The sequence below is a fragment of the Mus caroli genome, unplaced genomic scaffold, assembly GCF_978045245.1.
Source record: "Mus caroli unplaced genomic scaffold, Mus_caroli_1 scaffold_16, whole genome shotgun sequence".
Lineage (NCBI taxonomy): Eukaryota > Metazoa > Chordata > Mammalia > Rodentia > Muridae > Mus > Mus caroli.
Window position 1 is genome coordinate 22,967,670 of NW_028227271.1, and position 17,157 is coordinate 22,984,826.

General features: G+C 46.5%; 1 protein-coding gene across 2 annotated transcripts in view; it reads left to right on the top strand.

The window, feature by feature from the left end:
* The first annotated feature begins 7,414 nt into the window (after nucleotides 1-7,414).
* Nucleotides 7,415-17,157, top strand: part of Mrtfa (myocardin related transcription factor A) — a 169,762-nt gene continuing 160,019 nt past the window's right edge. The window contains exon 1 of one of the 2 annotated variants that reach the window (XM_021183976.3): nucleotides 7,415-8,070. The gene's annotated coding sequence lies outside the window, so the exon portion shown is untranslated. The remainder of the gene's footprint in view (nucleotides 8,071-17,157) is intronic. The other variant, XM_085831766.1, reaches the window with a different exon arrangement.

The window sequence follows — 17,157 nt, forward strand, 5'->3', positions numbered from 1 at the left end:
TGAAATTCACCATGCAGACCAGGCTGCTCTCAAACTTGCAGCAATCCTCCAGCCTCAGCTTCCCGAGTGCTGGGATTAAAGGCGTGTGCCACCACGCCTGGCTCTTTTTGTTGTTTGAAACATGATCCCCTATAGCCCAATCTAATGATTAGCTGAGGATAGCCTCAAGCTCCTGATCCTCCCGTGTCACCTCACACAGGCCACACAACAGGCAAAAACTCTTTTTAATTGGCACATTATAATTGTATATATTTATGGTTTACAGTGTGATATGCCATTTCAGATATACAATGTGCAATGCTTAAATCCAGCCAACTGGGTTATGTATTCATCTGTCTGTCCATCCATCCATCCATCCATCCATCACTTTGTGTTAAGAACATTCAAACCCCTTTCTATCAGTTACTCTGAAACATTCGATTCATTGTTGCTAGCTACAGTTTCACTACTGTGCTATTATGGGAATACTAAAAAGTGATTGCCACTTCTCAAGGATGATTTCAGGACAAGAGAAAGGGTTTGTAAATCATAGGGGGAAAATATGTCTTGGAATATAAATCAGTGGCAGAACTCCTACTTGCTTAGCAATGTTTGAATTTGATCCCCTACAAGTGAAAAAACAAAACAATAAAAATACCGTTAAGCTATATCCTCGGCTCCCCAAATCTATTTCACAGTCTTTCCAATCCAGCCATCAGACTATTGCCTGGGTGTGGTGGCTGTGATAGCACCCACGATCCCAGGACTCAGGACACAGATGCAGGCTGAGTGCTGTGAGTTCAAGTCTGGCCTGGGCTGCAGAGTGATACCCTGTCTAAAAAAGCAGAAGCACAATCAACAACAACACATTACACACACACACAGAGAGAGAGAGAGAGAGAGAGAGAGAGAGAGAGAGAGAGAGAGAGAGTGCAAAGCTTTACCAGGTAACTCTATTTTTTTTTAAGATTTATTTATTTATTATATGTAAGTACACTGTAGCTGTCTTCAGACACTTCAGAAGAAGGCGTCAGATCTCATTACGAGTGGTTGTAAGCCACCATGTGGTTGCTGGGATTTGAACTCAGGACCTTCTGAAGAGCAGTTGGTGCTCTTACCAGCTGAGCCATCTCGCCAGCCCTACCAGGTAACTCTTATCTTAGTTTGGCTCCCACTCTCAGGAGCACACAACGTCCTTCACTTCAGCATTCTTTACTTTTGACAACAGGACCTCAAACAAGCCTTGGAGCTCTTATCTCCCAAAGCAAAGCAGATACCTCCCTCGCTCAGACATGCCCTGTGTTTACAGAGCGCTCGGAGCTAAATGCCCCACCTCAGTGCTGTCTATCAAACAAACCTGCCAGTGGCTTTACTCGTCCCCACCAGATTCAAGCTCTCATCCCCATCATCTTCACAGCATGGCCGCTGCACATTGTCTGTAGAGCCTGTTTGTAACGATGGCAATTTTTTTTTAAACGCAGGATCTCATGACGTTGCCCTGGTGGGCCTGGAACTCACTATGTAGACCAGGTTTACCTGCAACCTGGAACGATAGATCCTCCTGCCTCTGCCTCCTGAGTGCTGAAATTAAAGGCGTACATTATCTACCTTGCCTGGACTATTTTAATTTTATCCTTAAATGTTTCCTTTATCTCTCTCTACGCAGCCAATAAATACTTGCCAAATTGTATGCAGGATTCTAATCTTAAGATCTGGACTCTGTTTTCGCTAGTGTTTAGCTTTGTGATTTTGGGCAAGGAATGTACGCACCTTCACTCAGCCTCAGTTTCCTTATCTGGAGTATGGGGATCGTAACTGCAGTAGACTACCACCAGGGTAAACCTCATCATGCCCTTAAGGGCTTAGTGATCACCGTGTACAGCCCAGTGAGAGCTATATAGTGTCAGAGAAAACCAGGGTCCATTTGGGTTAGAGAAATACCTGAGGGCTTCCTGGAGGCAGTGGGATGAGCGTTGGGATTTAAACCCAAGGGGAGGAGGGGACTTTGCGGGCATCAGGACCTACCTGAACGAGAGGGAAGCCACAGAAAGGCAAAGTGTGTGCAGAGGACAGCTTAGTCAAGACCTAGAGAATACCTTTGGGAGAATTACCCAGGAAGAGAGATAGAGAAGAAAGGAGAAGTGGGTGTGTTTTCTAGGCATATGGAGCCCAGGTTAAATGTGTGGGATCCGTGTCCAGCAGTCTGCCAAGATGTCCTCTCACTGGCTTTGTCTTTCAGAAGTCAGAAGTGGTGAGATGATCGTGTGGGAAAAGCAGGTTACTGCACACCCTACATCCCAGCACTCAGGAGGCAGAGGCTGGTGGATCTCTGTGAGGTTCAGGTCAGCCCGGTCTACAGAGGGAGTTCCAAGCCAGGGTTAGACAGTGTCTTAAAAAGAAAGATAGAAAAATTTATATTTGTATGCTGGTTATTAACAGGTTAAATTTAAAGTCTTACATTTGTATTGAAGAATTAATCACAGGGACCATGATCGGAGGCCCAAAATTGGATGGCTTGTCTATGAGGCCCCAGAGTTCTGAGACAGCACCCCCCCACACACAGACACACACCTTCAAAGAGTTGAGAAAAATGTAAGAGAAAACCAGGCATGGTGGTGTGTGCCTATAATTTCAGTACTCAAGATGGACCAGGAGGATTAGGAGTTCAAGGTCATCCTTGGTTACACAGTGACATTGGGGTTAGCCTGGGCTACATGAGACTACATCTCAGTCTCCTCTCCCAAAAAAGAAAGAGTGAATTTAGACTAGTTTGTAGAGAGAGAACTAGAAGGAGGTGGAGTGGAAAGAACTGCTTTTCAGGTTAGTTTGAGCCAAAGGATCAGTATAGTCACCCAGTTTGTTGACAGATACGTAAAGGTGTAGCTTGCAATAACAGCTGAGACCAGTCATCCAGGAGGGCCACGTCCTTACTGTCTCCTGGCCACACAAAGCATTTCACTCATTACATTTGTCAACGGTAGAAAGTCCAGCTCTGGAGGGGCAGTCGGCATCGTCTCACATCACCTCAGCCCAGCATATTCATTCCCCACGCAGCTGCCAGGGATGTTCCCCTGCTAAGGGGTTTCCCCCGCTGCCCCCAAATTCCCAACTCCTCCCAAATTCCTCAGTTAAAGAGAGCTGCCTCAGGGATCATCACTCCCTCAAGGCCCTCAGCCAGTGACTGAGACACTGAGACACAAAAAGTTTCCTGTGCTGCAGACCGTTGGATCTCTCCCCCTGAGGATCAGGGCCAAGACAAGCTCAAGCTAGGGCTTGCTGGGTTCGTTCCCTTCCCCCCGCACCCCCCCCCCCGTGTTGTTCAACTTCCTCTTCAGCCTTTTTGTTCTCCCTCAATCAATTCTGATTACAAGCTCTCTCTTCTATGGCTGTCTGTCTCTGTCTCTCTGTCTCTCTGTCTCTCTGTCTCTCTGTCTCTCTGTCTCTCTCTCTCTCTCTCTGTCTCTCTCTCTCTCTCGTGTGTGTGTGTGTGTGTGTGTGTGTGTGTGTGTGTGTTAACTTGGGGCTGTGAGTACATAAGGCAAGTGCTCTACCAATGAGTTCTATCCCTATCCCCCTGTCTGCTCTGATGTTGCTTTATGTTGCGTGGGGTTCTTGCTGATAATTCCCTCTACACAACAGCTCAGGAGGCCTGGGTAGCAGCAAAGAGAACATTTCCGTTCCATTTGGTGAACAGACGTCTCAGGACTCATTCTGATTGGACTCTCTTGGGTCATATGACTTTTCTAAATGTGCGGCTGCTGCTAGTTGATGGTGGTAGTGGTACTGCTGCCATTGGTGATGGTGGTAGTCATGCAGTTGTTGGTGGTTACAAGAGTGGTGGTGGTGGTGGTGGTGGTGGTGGTGGTGGTGGTAGCAATAAACACTGCAGTGGTTGGTCGTTCTTGCAATGTGAGTGATGGAGCCGTTCCTATGACAGCAGAGGGACAGAGGGTAAGGAAGAGAGTTTGAGAGAGAGAGAAACAGAGACATACACAGAGAGAGAGACAGACAGAGAGAGACAGAGACAGAGACAGAGAGACAGAGACAGAGACAGAGAATGCTTGCTAGAAGAACAAAAATGATATGTCGCCAGGTGTGGTGGTACATGCCTTTAATCCCAGCACTCGGGAGGCAGAGGCAGGCGGATTTCTGAGTTTGAGGCCAGCCTGGTCTACAAAGTGAGTTCCAAGACAGCCAGGGCTATACAGAGAAACCCTGTCTCGAAAAACAAACAAACAAACAAACAAACAACAACAACAATGATATGTCTCCCAACAACAACAACAACAACAACAACAACAACAACAACAACGATATGTCTCCCAAAGATCCTGGCAAAATGTAGAATGCCCACTTCAAGTCAGTTGGCCATATAGGAACTGCCATCTAAGAGACAATAACAAGAAAAGAGATGGTACCCCCCATTGCTTTGGGGATGGAACTGGGAAGAGGGAAAGCAGAAGCAGACATATTCTGTGTAGTTTTCAAAAATATTTCTTTTAATGTGTGGAGAGATGGTTCAGAGGTTAAGAGCACTGACTGCTCTTCCAGAGAACCCAGGTTCAACTCCCAGTCCCTACACAGCTGCTCACCACCATCTGTAACTCCAGTTCCAGGGAATCCGATGTCATCTTCTGGCTTCTGTGAGCATAAGGCTCACACATGGTGCTAAGAAATGCAGGCATGTAAAACACCATACACATAAACAAAACTTTTAAAAAATTAAAATTATATTTAATTATGTGTGATTGTCTGTGTTGGGGGTAGGTATGTACATTGTGTGCAGATGCCTGTAGAGGCCAGAGGCACTGGAACCCCTGGAGCTGGACATACAGACCTGTATGCTTGCTAGAACCAAAATCAGAACCTGCTTTTAACCACTGCACCAAATCTCCAGCGTCCCATCCTGAGTAGTTCCAAAGAATAGCACTAGGTAGGGTTGCGGTCAGAGATTAGAAGGAAACAGAACATGTGTAAGCAAGACAGCAGTGGGCTGGAGAGATGGCTCAGGGGTTAAGAGCACTGACTGCTCATCCAGAGGGCCTGAGCTTAGTTTCCGGCACTGACGTAGTGGCTCACAACATCTGTAATTTTCATTTCAGGAGCTCCGACACCCTCTTCTGGCCTCTGAGAGCACCAGGCACGATCATGGTGCAGAGACAAACATGTAGGCAAAACACCCATGTACATTAAATCTTATAAATTGTAAAAATACAGCACTTTGACTATATATACATGTATATATATATGTGTGTGTGTGTACACACACATATAAACATATGTATATATACACAAAATGTATACAATAAGAAATTTAAGTTGCTCATGGGAGAATAGGTTTATTTGTGAGGTGGTGGGCTTTTCAGGTGTGAGGAATGTGCCCTGCAGAAGGCCATAAATGAGCACACTGTTCTTCGAATACCCAATAGCGTACACTTGTGGTTCCTTTGCACCTTGGCTCTTACACCAGGGTTGTGTCTTTGTGGACAATATCCAGTATGCCCTGCCTTGGGCTTATCTCGGAGAAATCTTCACCACACCAGTAATTCCAGGCTGGAGGACTTTCTCCTCTGAGGGTGCCTCTGCATGTGTCATCTGTTAGTCAGGACTCAGCCTACTGTGGAAGTCTCTCAGGCATTACCTTAGCTTCTCCCGACTTAGCGCAGGTACCCCAAGGCTATGGTTTACCGAATCTCCTCTGTCTCACCCCTCAGTGAGACACGTACCTCAAGAAGGTACGTGTGGTACAAGGTGTGCTGATGAGTAGTCAGAAGCCCAGGACCCAGGATGGGAAAGCAGGAGGGTCATGAGTTCAAGGTCATCCTTGACCATATAGCAAGTTAGAGGACTTCTATACATAAAATCTTATTTCCTTTTAAGTTTTTATTTATATAGCATGTATAGTTATTGAACATATAATTTTATTAGGGCTTTTATGGATTTTTTTATTATTTTTTTTAATCTTGGGAGGGAAAGTGTGACTAAGAGGCCACAGGATCTGGTCTACCTCCAAGGTTCTGTGATGAGACACGTGGTACGGAACTTGAAGCTGACTTACAGATGAATAACTGGGAATTACTCAGGGCCGGTCTGGCTTACTGCAGTGGATAGAGGGAGTTGCAGCTTCTTCTCCTATCCAATAGAGCCACACACCACTGAGCAGTCTGGGAGATTTCCGGGGGAGAACGGAAGCCATACAGAATAACTCATTCAGAGATGTAACATGCGTTACCTCCTTCCAGTCACTGTGCCTTCCCACATCTGTCAGGATGCCCCTGAGGGTTTCTGCTTCTACAGTGTTAACCCTTGCTCCTACGCTGGGGACTCTGTTCTCCAGAACCTTTAGGGAAAGCACCTTCTTTCTTTTTCCTTGTGTCCAGCAGCTCGTTGCAAGAGCACAGCTATCTTGCAAGAGCCCCCCAAGACTGGGCTTGTTGACTGTTGATGTTCCTGCATTGATGGAAGGACTTAGGGGGACTTCTCTGAATCCTTGCTGGATCCCAGTTACCTCCTCCAGCATCTCCCAGCTCACCGTCCTCAATTTTGCCCTAGCTGCTTGAGGTCTTGTGACTTGGCTAGAGTTGTGTAGACTATGGAAGTTTAACTGAACTGTGTATGCCATCTACGCAGCTATGGGGACATCATCATCCATGCTGGGGTGCAACTTTTTGGTGGTCTCGCTGCTTTGGGGGCCAGCCGTGATTTCTTAGTAAGTCCAATAAACTCACTGGTTTTCCACGTTGGACTCTGGGGCAATCATACTTCAGTTTATCCAACGGATGGTGGCCTAAAAGAGGGAGATAGACTGTTGTTTATATCTCCCAAGGGAAAGTGTTTCGGAAACACTAAGGCACCAAGTCCAAATTATTTCTCCTTTTCAGCGCTCTCCCTCTTTGTTGGGGGGAAGGGGTAGTGTTCCAGAAAAGGGGCCTCCATAGTGGCTCTTAGCAACTTGGGCTTTAACTAGTTTCACCTCTTTAGCAGGTAGTCTCTTTAAATGTTGGATTTATGCAGTTATGCTCTCCCTCTCTCTCTCTCTCTCTCTCTCTCTCTCCACACACACACACACACAGACATATACACACTTTTAGGCTACACACCAGCAGTTTAGAATTTTAAAGTTGGAAGAGCCGCCCAGATTCATTTAGTGCAGTGAGGCCCCGGATAAAATCTGGGTTCATTCAACCCTTTCCCTCTAGCTGCAAGCACTTCCGCTGTTGAGAAATAATCTCAACAGTCTAGGCAGGTAGGTGTCAGTCCTTTTACCGGAGGAGAACCGACTCAGAGAAAGAAAGCGCTTGGCCACGGAAGGGCAGGGACATGACAGAGTTCAGGGTTCCAGGCCAGAGCGGAATTTATTGTGTCCTTTCGGGAAATGCGAATGTGAAATAATCGACTTGGGAGTCCCCGCGGAGCAAAGACAGGAGGGAGGACCGAGATGAAGACTGCAGGATTTTTGCATTAAACCTCCAGGCTGGGCACCGAACCCTAGGTAGCTAGCTCCGCGGTCACCCTTTGACAGGGTGATCAGATGTGTTACGGTTTCTTTAAGACCCAGACTCCGCCCCTCGGCTCGTCGCCGACCTCCTCCTCTTGGCGGCCGCTCCGCCAGTTCCAGACTTCCTTCAGCGATGAAGTCATCTCTCAGTTACCGATTGGCTGCGCTATGATGTCAGTCACAGAAGTCGCGCCGCCGTACTAGCCTTCCTCGTTCCTCTTCCTTTGGCGAACGCCCCCCTAAGTCGGGCCAGCCCTAACGGCGCGAGGTTTCTGATTGGTCGACACGGCTGTCGCTCCCAGGCGGGTGGGGGGGAGGGTGCGGAGGCGGGACCCGGAGTGGTGGGAGGGCCCGCAGCTTCCGTGGCTGAGTGGAGCCGGCGGCGGTCGTGTCTGCGGTGTCCCCGGCGGTAAGAACGACCGTCCCACCCTCCCCACCCCCTCGTTCCCGCTCGCCACGCTCCCTCGGCTTGCGCGGACCTCTCCCCATCTTGGTGCAGTCTGACTGGTCCTAGAGGCTCGGGGAGGATACGTGAGCGGCTGGCACCGGAGTGGGGCGAGCCGCGGAGCCCGGGCCAGGAGGCGAACGAGGCGGTGAGTGAGAGTTCGGGCAGGGTCCCCCTCCCCCACCGGCCCCGCCCCGCTCGAGCATCCTTTCTCCCCGCGACCCTTCCGCGTGTGCCCTGGACCGGCCGGGCGCTGTAGGCTCCGAGCCCGGGATTGCCTCCCGCAGTCCTCCACTCCAGTCCCGCCCTTTCCCAAGGGGCTGGGGTCTCAAAGCCCTGGTCACTCGACAGGACAGTCGGGTGCGACCGTGCACCTGTGCACCGCCAGGGCTGTGCTGGCTAGGGAGCAGCTAGGTTCCCGCCCTGGCTGCTCCCCGAGTGTGTGTAATCTGCTTGGGACCGACCGATCGAGCGCTTTCTCCCGGCCCTTGTGCAAACCTGGAGGATCCAGGTGCAATCCGCTGGCTTCTCGTGGCAAGGAGGTTCACCTGGACCTGACGACCATATAGCAGCATGGGTGCCTCCAGGTCTGCAGGGCTCCGCAGATTTGAAACTTGACCGCCAAAGAAGTGTCCGCCTCGTGTGTGTGTGTGTGTGTGTGTGTGTGTGTGTGTGTGACTGTTTGTCTGTCTATGTGCCTTTGATGACTTCCGCCTTCCTCGCTCCATAAGAAAACACTAATACTATAGAGTGGTTAGTGCTGGAGCTTTCCCTGTTAGATATCAAACCTACGTTTAGATTGCTTATCTGGAAAATGGAACTAACAATACCTATTACATTGGAATGCAGATAGTAAATGAAAGAATTTGTAATAAAACGCTTGGAACGGTGTTCAACACATACAAGGAAGGGATCCAAGAAAAGACGAGTATCCTGATGTTGAGGACTGCAGGATAGGTGTGTGAGTACAGTATAGCTTGTCTTTGTCAGGATTTCTCTTTGTTAAAATGACAGAACCAAAGGACAGACTGGTGGTCAGTTTACTGCTTGCCCGAATACTTTGGCATAAAGTGTGTGAAGACTAAGAATGTGAACTTAATTGCTTAAATATGATGAAATTACACCTATGCTTCATGGGTTCACATAGTTTTAAAATCCATAAAGTGTCCGGAATGTCCCCAAATTGTAAGTTTTTGAGGTCTGAAGCCAAAGCCTGCAGCCCGATCTTTATGTTCAAGAAGTCAAACTTAAGGGCTTTACTGTAGAAGCCCCTTCCACCAAAAAAGTCCACTTATGAAGTTTTATTGTTGAAAATGAACTGCCTTCCAGGGGTAAAATGGTACAGCCAACTGGCCCACAGCCCCATCCCTGTAGGGAGGGGAACCCTTGGCTGAAAGTTAAACTGAGTTTCATCTACTGGTGTTTGTCTTTTTCATAGCAAATCAGAGGGCTTCCTGATAGTTGGCTGTTTTTTTGTTCTTGTTTTTAAAGTCTCACTGTGTAGCTGTGGCTGGCCTGGAACCTACTAAGTAGATCAGGCTGGCCTTGAATCCAGAGTTCTGCGTGCCTCTGGTTTCTGAGTGCTGGGATTAAAGGCCTGAGCCTTGGAAAGATGCAGACTGCTACTGCTTTCTTCAGAGAGAGAGATCCAAAGAAAAATGTCTGTAGTCTAGGGCTCGAATTTCGTTCAGTTCTTTGTCCGAATTTTTGAGAAGTATCCTTTTTAACAAGGCCTTCCAGAGTCAGGTTCACTAGGGGAAGTTTTTAAATCATGAGAGAGAGAAGTGTAATGTGTCTCCCATCATCCAAAAGTATTTACTGCAGACTTTCCACGTCCTTAATACTCTGCCAAATGCTGCGAGGGAGGGATTCAGAAAAGTATAAAACAGGATCTTAGCCCATAAAGGGCAAAACCATAAAGTTTGGGTCACCCAGTAGTAATTATGGATACTTCTAAAGTAATGACTTCATTTATTCATTCAGCAGACCTTTTGTTCCAGGCATGTAATGTGCCAGGTGTTTTGCTGAGCTGAGATCAAGATGAGTCAGATACGGTCCTTGGTCTCGAGGGGCAGAAAGAGTGACAGGTGGTTAGAGTAAGGTGAAATAAAGTCTGAGTGCAGACCCAGAGTTGTAGGAGAATGCCAAGACAGCTTTAAAAAAAGTAATCGAATTGATGGGAAAGCTTAAAGAAAAGATGGTGTTTGAAGCTTAAAGAAAAGATGGTGTTCGAGGTGTGTCTTAATTCCACTGAACAAGATAAAGACCATTCCAGAAGGAAGAAAATGAGCTTGGCTTCCTGACATTGCAGAGACAGTTATGAGCACTTGGGCCAGACAAAAGGAAGGAAACCGAACAGTCCATAACAGTGATTCTCAACTTGTGGGTCATGACCCCTTCGGCAAACTGCCTCCAAAAATATTTACATTGCAATTCATAACAGTAGCAAAATCACAGTTATGAAGTAGCAACAAAAAACATTTTATGGTTGGGGGTCACCTCAATGTGAAGAACTAAAGGCCCAAAACATTAGGAAGGTAAGAACTACTGTTTAATAGCATTCCTTGATGCCCACTATGTAAAAGGCATTAGTTCAGGCTCTTTTGCACCCTTTCAGGGCTGGTGTTTGAATACATGGCTTCATGCTTGCAAGTACACTCTACCAGCCCTGTGGTTTGAGACATTTCCTTCTTGTAACCAGGCTGACTTGGAAGTGACCATGGAGCCTAGAACTCGGGGCAATCTCCCCCTGCGCCTGCCCCAGACCCCTAAGTGCAGGAATTATAGGTATGAACCACCGTATCCAGCTTCATCTTCTCTCCCTTTAGCTCCCCGTCTTGAGGAAAGTTCTTGTTACATGCCCAGGCTGGGCCTTGAACTAGGCTACCGTTTGTTATCTTCTGTATTAGATTCCTGACTGACTGGGGCTACAGTACCCACATGCTGAGCTTGTTTTCTTTTGATCCTAGCTTCAAAGGTTCTTCTTGAGACATAGTAGATGCTCTGCAAAACCTGTTCACTATAAAGTTAACATGAATTAAATATTTACTCTGTATAAAATGTGTGTGCTTGGGATGAGAGTTGGGGCTCATTGACACATGGGACATTTGTCTTTTGCCTGAGAGAATACTAAAGTTGAGTTATTATTTTTCAAGACAAAGTCTCACTGTGTAGCTCTGGCTATCTTGGAACTCACTATGTAGACCAGGCTGGCCTCAAACTCAGAGATTCAATTGCCAGTGCCATTCTAGAATGCTGGGGTTAAAGCTGTGTGCCACTGTGCCATGCTTTCTGTTGGATCTTGATTAGAAAGTTTTAAAAAAAGGAAAGGAAGACATTGATGGTTGCAGACATGGGGTGAACATAAGACATGACTTACAGATGGACACACAGAGGAAGGAAGGTGGTCACTGTCGATGTGAGAGGTCTTTATGCAGTCTGGAAATCAAGAAAACTTACCGGGCATGGTGACTTATCCCTATAGCTCCATAATTCAGGAAACCAAGACAGGAAGATGGAGAGTTCAAGGGCAGCTTTTCTTAAGAAAATAAAACAGAGCTGGAATGGTGGTTCAGCAGTAAAGAGCCTTTGCTTTGAAAGAAAACAAGAGGAGGCCAGGTTTGGATTTTAGCACCTATGAAACAAGCTGGGCATGGTCCCACCAATGCCAGTGATCCCAAAACTGAGGCAGAGGCAGACAGGAGGATCCCTGGGGTTCCTGTCTGGGGTAGGAGGCGGGAAGCAAACTTTATGTTCAGGGAGAGACCCTGCCTTAAAGGAATAAGACAGCAGCCGCAGATCTCAGACAGCGGTCTCTGGCCTCTGCATTCTTGTGCACCTACATATTTATGCACACACCACATTCACAGACACATACATATTAAAAAGAGAAAAAACCCACAAAACAACCCACCAACCCCCTAAACAAGAAAATCAGTGAACTAGTCACTATTTTTGGGGGGTGGGGTGGGAGGCGTTTCAAGATAAGGTAGCTCTGGCTGTCCTGGGACTCACCCTGTAGACCACCAGGCTGGCCTTGAACTCGTGAAATCTGCCTGCCTCTGCCTCCTGTGAGTCAGGCACTTGGCAGCTTGGCTGAGCGGGTCAGGGTCTTGAAAGAGACTGCAGCGTGTTAGGTGGTGAGGTAGTTATCTGAAAGCTCAACTGAGGCTGGTGGATCCTCTTCCATGTGACTGCCCATGGAGCTGACAGTTTGGTGCGTGCAGGCTTTCTAGAGAGTTGACCCAATTCTTCCTCATAGTGCCTTTTCCACAGAGTTTACCGAATGCTCTCCTGGGTTTGTGCCTTAGGTTTAGAGGTCACATACTATCATTTCTCCAGTATCCTGTTTCTTATACATTGGGGGAAGGGATGATAGAAGAAATGAATGCCAGGAGGATTCTGAGATGCTGGATGTAGGACCCAGGGCTTCATGCAGGGCTAGATGGGTACTGTCCCACTGAGCCACACCCTTAGTATATACGGAACATTTTAAGCAGTCTGTTACCATTAACATTAAGGGCAAATATTTGGTCTTCTCTGTAAAGTAAGGTGGAGTTGTTTGCCTGGTACTGAGAAAATGATAAGTTATCAGAATGGTAGGAAAGCAGCTGAAGAGTATTAATAGTGTAAATACTAGAGTCAGACTGGCTGGGCTGGTGCGGTGGCCCCACTCCTGGTTCCGTGGCTGATGGAGCAATGTCCCCACTCCTGGTTCCGTGGCTGATGCTCTTGCTTGTCTTTTTGTGACTCACTAGCTGTACAATGGGGATGAAGATAGTATACGCTTTATATTGTTAAAATGGGGTTAAAAAAGTGTAAACTTCTCAGAATAACTTTCCATCCCATTGTCATGATTTATGGTTCTTGGCAGTGGCGTATATGTTGACGTGAGTACATGAGGCTGGATCTGAAGATGAATGAATGACTTGTCAATTTTTTTTCATTCAGAAGGATGCATTTAAATGTCAGCTGTTGGCAGTTGGATTTGTTTTCTAGTTCAACTAGTCTAGATAATTCCTATTCTCTCTCTCTCTCTCTCTCTCTCTCTCTCTCTCTCTCTCTCTCTGTGTGGTGTGTATGTGTGTGGCCAGGGGATAACTGGCAGTTTTTTTTTTTTTCTTTCCTTCCACCTGTGGATCCTGGAGATTGAACCCGGGTCGTCAAGACTTGGTGGTAGATGCCTTTATGCCCAGCCCCATCTCACTGCCTCCCATAGGATAGATAATGTTGATTTTGCAAAGTCGAGTGCAGTTCATTTGCTTTGTTTGAAAAAGGGGTCTTGACCTGGAACCCAGTGAGTAGTCAGGTTGACTCTGAACTCTCAAGAGCCCATTGCTTCTACCTCCTGGTATTGGGATTAGAGGCACACACCACCACACCCACCTCACCTTCCCCCAGCTTTATTGAGTTTAACTGCACAGTTAAAGCACGGTTGCTTGCTAAGGGTGTGTGTTTCCCTTAGACTGTCCTTTGAATGGCTGAGTCATCCTTCTGCAGAATGGGTTCAGATGCAGTACCTAGAGGTGTTGGGTCATCTTCTGCAGAGTGGGTTCAGATGCAGTACCTAGAGGTGCTGGGTCATCTTCTGCAGAGTGGGTTCAGATGCAGTACCTAGAGGTGCTGGGTCATCCTTCTGCAGAGTGGGTTCAGATGCAGTACCTAGAGGTGCTGGGTCATCCTTCTGCAGAGTGGGTTCAGATGCAGTACCTAGAGGTGCTGGGTCATCCTTCTGCAGAGTGGGTTCAGATGCAGTACCTAGAGGTGCTGGGTCATCCTTCTGCAGAGTGGGTTCAGATGCAGTACCTAGAGGTGCTGGGTCATCCTTCTGCAGAGTGGGTTCAGATGCAGTACCTAGAGGTGCTGGAAGAGAACTGAGAGGCGAAAGGAAGGACATAGGATGAGAAAAGCTGTGGCTAAGGCTTCAGGAGAGGTTACTCTGAGGGAATCTTAAAGGCACAGAAAGCAAAAGGAGCTGCCAGTGTGGAGTGTAGAAATTTAGGAATTGAAAGAACAGATAGTGTGACAATCCCCCTCCAGGAAGGGACAAACCCCTCACAGACATTAGTCCTTTTCCGTGGATTGCCTCAGGATGAAACTAACTTGTGGAAATAGAAATGGATTAAACGATCTGGGTCTTTGAAACCACAAAGTCATGATTTTTGTCTAACAGGAAAATATGGGTCAGATTTTTATTTTTGTGTGTGACAAGGACACTTGGATAGATATTTTTATGTGACACGATCCAGGTACCTCATACATAAACCTGCTGTCATTTCTCCAGTATCCTGTTTCCTGATCCTCTTGCTTCCATAAGCCTAAGCCACCACACCTTAATTAACTCTGTCCTGTCTGAAGAGGGAAGATATTAGACTCATTGTCTGCAGGGGCCACAGGGCCAGGAGGGGAGCTCCTGAAGTGGTCTCAGTTCTGTAGTTCAGTTGTTGACGTTCAACTTTTTCATGGTATAGTTTTTCAGGTGAAGTGATTTGAGGGTTCAATAGCTGAGTCTGGGCCACTCCCCCACTGTTGTTAAGCTACGTGGACCCAGTGATGAGGGCACTGTACAGTCCTTGGGAGGAGTGCTCTGAAAAGTCTCTCTCTCTTTTTTTCTCTCTTTTTTGTGTTTGGTTTGTTACTCCTCACAATTTGGGGATGGGGTGTGGTGGTCAAGACAGGGTCTCTTTATGTAGCTCTGGAACTGCCTCTGTAGACCAGGCTGGTCTGGAACTCAGAGATCCGCCTGCCTCTGCCTCTCAAGTTCTGAGATTAAAGGAGTGCTCCACCATGCTTGGTCCTCACTCTTAATATTATACATTTTGGAATCTCTTTTGCAAATGAGACCTGATGAGCAGATTATGAATTTTTTTTTTAACTCCAGATTGGCCTTGAAGTTAAAATATGGCTGAGTTTAGCCTTGAACTTGTGACCCTCCTCCCCGTGCTTTCCCAGCGCTGGGGTCACTGCTCTGGATAGTTCATTTTGAAACTGAGAGTGTCCTTCAGTTTTTTAATTGTCTTTGATATAGATGTGCTGTTTACAGGTCTCTGTCACCTTGGTGGCTTTGATTCTTTGACATTTTTGCTCCAATATTAAAAAAATTGAATCATAATGTATATAATATGAAAATGTCTGACTCTCCAAGTCCAGTAGCCAATAAAGTTACATCAAAAGTTTAAGGGCTGGGGTCTAGGGACATGGCTTAGCAGTTAAGAGCACTGACTGCTCTTCCAGAGGACCTAGGTTCAGTTCCCAGCACCTACATGGCAGCTCATAATGATATCTCTTAAGACCTGACAGGCTCACACTGACATACATGCAAGCAAAACGCCAATGCACATAAAATAAAAATAAATGATTAAAGAAAGGGTAAGGGCAGCACTAGAGTGACTCTTCCTTATTGGGGTGTTGTGTGATCATCATCAGTTCTCAACAGTGGGTCTGTGACCTAAGTGGTAAGCAGTGCTGAGTGCTGACTCAGGAGGTCACAGCCAGCGTTTGGACCCTAGTGTCTGAATGAATGAGCTATCCTGGCCACCCCCTCATGTCTCTGGCTGTTCCTGTGCGGTCTCTGCATGGTTAGTGGGAAGTGTCAGAGTGAGAGTTCTTTGTGACAGTAGTCAAGGTGTTCTAACTTCAGAGACACTCCTGGTCCCTTTCCTTATGTGTGTTTAGTTGTCATTCCTGCAGTGGAGGCTTCTCATCTTAAACCACTTAATAAATACTTAACCAAATATGGGCGTACTATAATGTCCAAATGTTTAGAATTTTTTTGTTAGTGTTTCAGTGTCTTTTTCATTGTAAATTGTGTAAGTGATGCCAGGGTCTCTCTGCCATGGTTAGTTTGTACATATTTTCACTACCACAAAACTTTACAGGGACATGGAAAGTTTTCCTCTCTCCATACTTTAGGATGGACCATGTTGCCTTTGGTGTTAATGATGCTTGACACTTTAGGGTTTTTTGTTTTGTTTTGTTTTTTTGTTTTTCGAGACAGGGTTTCTCTGTGTAGCCCTGGCTGTCCTGGAACTCACTTTGTAGACCAGGCTGGCCTCGAACTCAGAGTTCCACCTGCCTCTGCCTCCTGAGTGTTGGAATTAAAGGCGTGTGCCACCACACCCAGCTTCTTGATTTTATATGTAGAAATTTGATGGATATTTTTTTAGTTTGCCATATGTGTGCTGTCTTTCCTTTACAAAGTAGAAGTAAGGAGCTAGGGATATAGTTCAGTTAGGAGAGTGTTTTCCTGCCATGCACAAATTCTTGGGGCCAATCCCCAGTATCACATAGATCAGGTCTGGTGTCACATACTTATAATTTTAGACTGGGGAGAAGAGGCCAACTTGGGCAACATGAGATTCAGAAGGAAAAAGCTGAGGTGAGGTAGGAATGTAGACATTAAAACTGTTATTTTGTTTGGAGGCTGTGATGCAGGCCTTTAATCCAGCACTTGGGAGGCGGAGGCAAGTGGATCTCTGTGTTCACTGAATTGAGGCCAGCATGAGTTCTAGGACACCCAAAGCTACACAGAGAAGCCCTGACAAAAACAAAAACAAAACTCCCAAAACAGCAAACAAACAAAAGTTATTTTTAAACCCTTGCTGTCAGTGATGATCCCTGTTTTAGATCAGCCTTCCTTTGCCTCCTGAATGTTGGGGTTAAAGTAGTACGTCACCACAGCAGCTGTATTGTATTTTTATCTTGATTGATTGATTGATTGGGACAGGATTTTGCTTTGTAGCCTAGGCTGACCTTGAGCTTGCTAGGCCAGCCTGGCCTTCAGGTCACAGTTTCCTGCCTCAGCCTCTGAGGGGGAGTCCCAGTTAGGGCTTCCCTCTGTAGAAGCATCCCAGGGTAATGGCATTCATGGGGGCAGTGCTGCTGTGGTTTGTAAATCAGTGGCTGCTGCTGTGTCTCTTTCTGCCCAGACTTTTTTTTTTCACCTCTGTTTTTAAAGTGAGAAAGGATGGCCTGGAATGGGGGCACAGCAAATGAAAACATGCTATTAATATTTTGAAATGAAATACATTTTAGTAGTGGCTCATAGGATGGTATGGTTCATTTTGTGTCTGTATTGATCTCTGTACATTGAGTCAGGCAATTATTCTAAATCAGGAATGCCGTGGCACAATTACAATGCTTTCTTTTGTAACATTTATCTAAAAGCTGATTCTGAAGATAATCCTGAAAAAAAAAATCAAAATGCTTGAAGACTGGACATAACGTTGGCAATTTG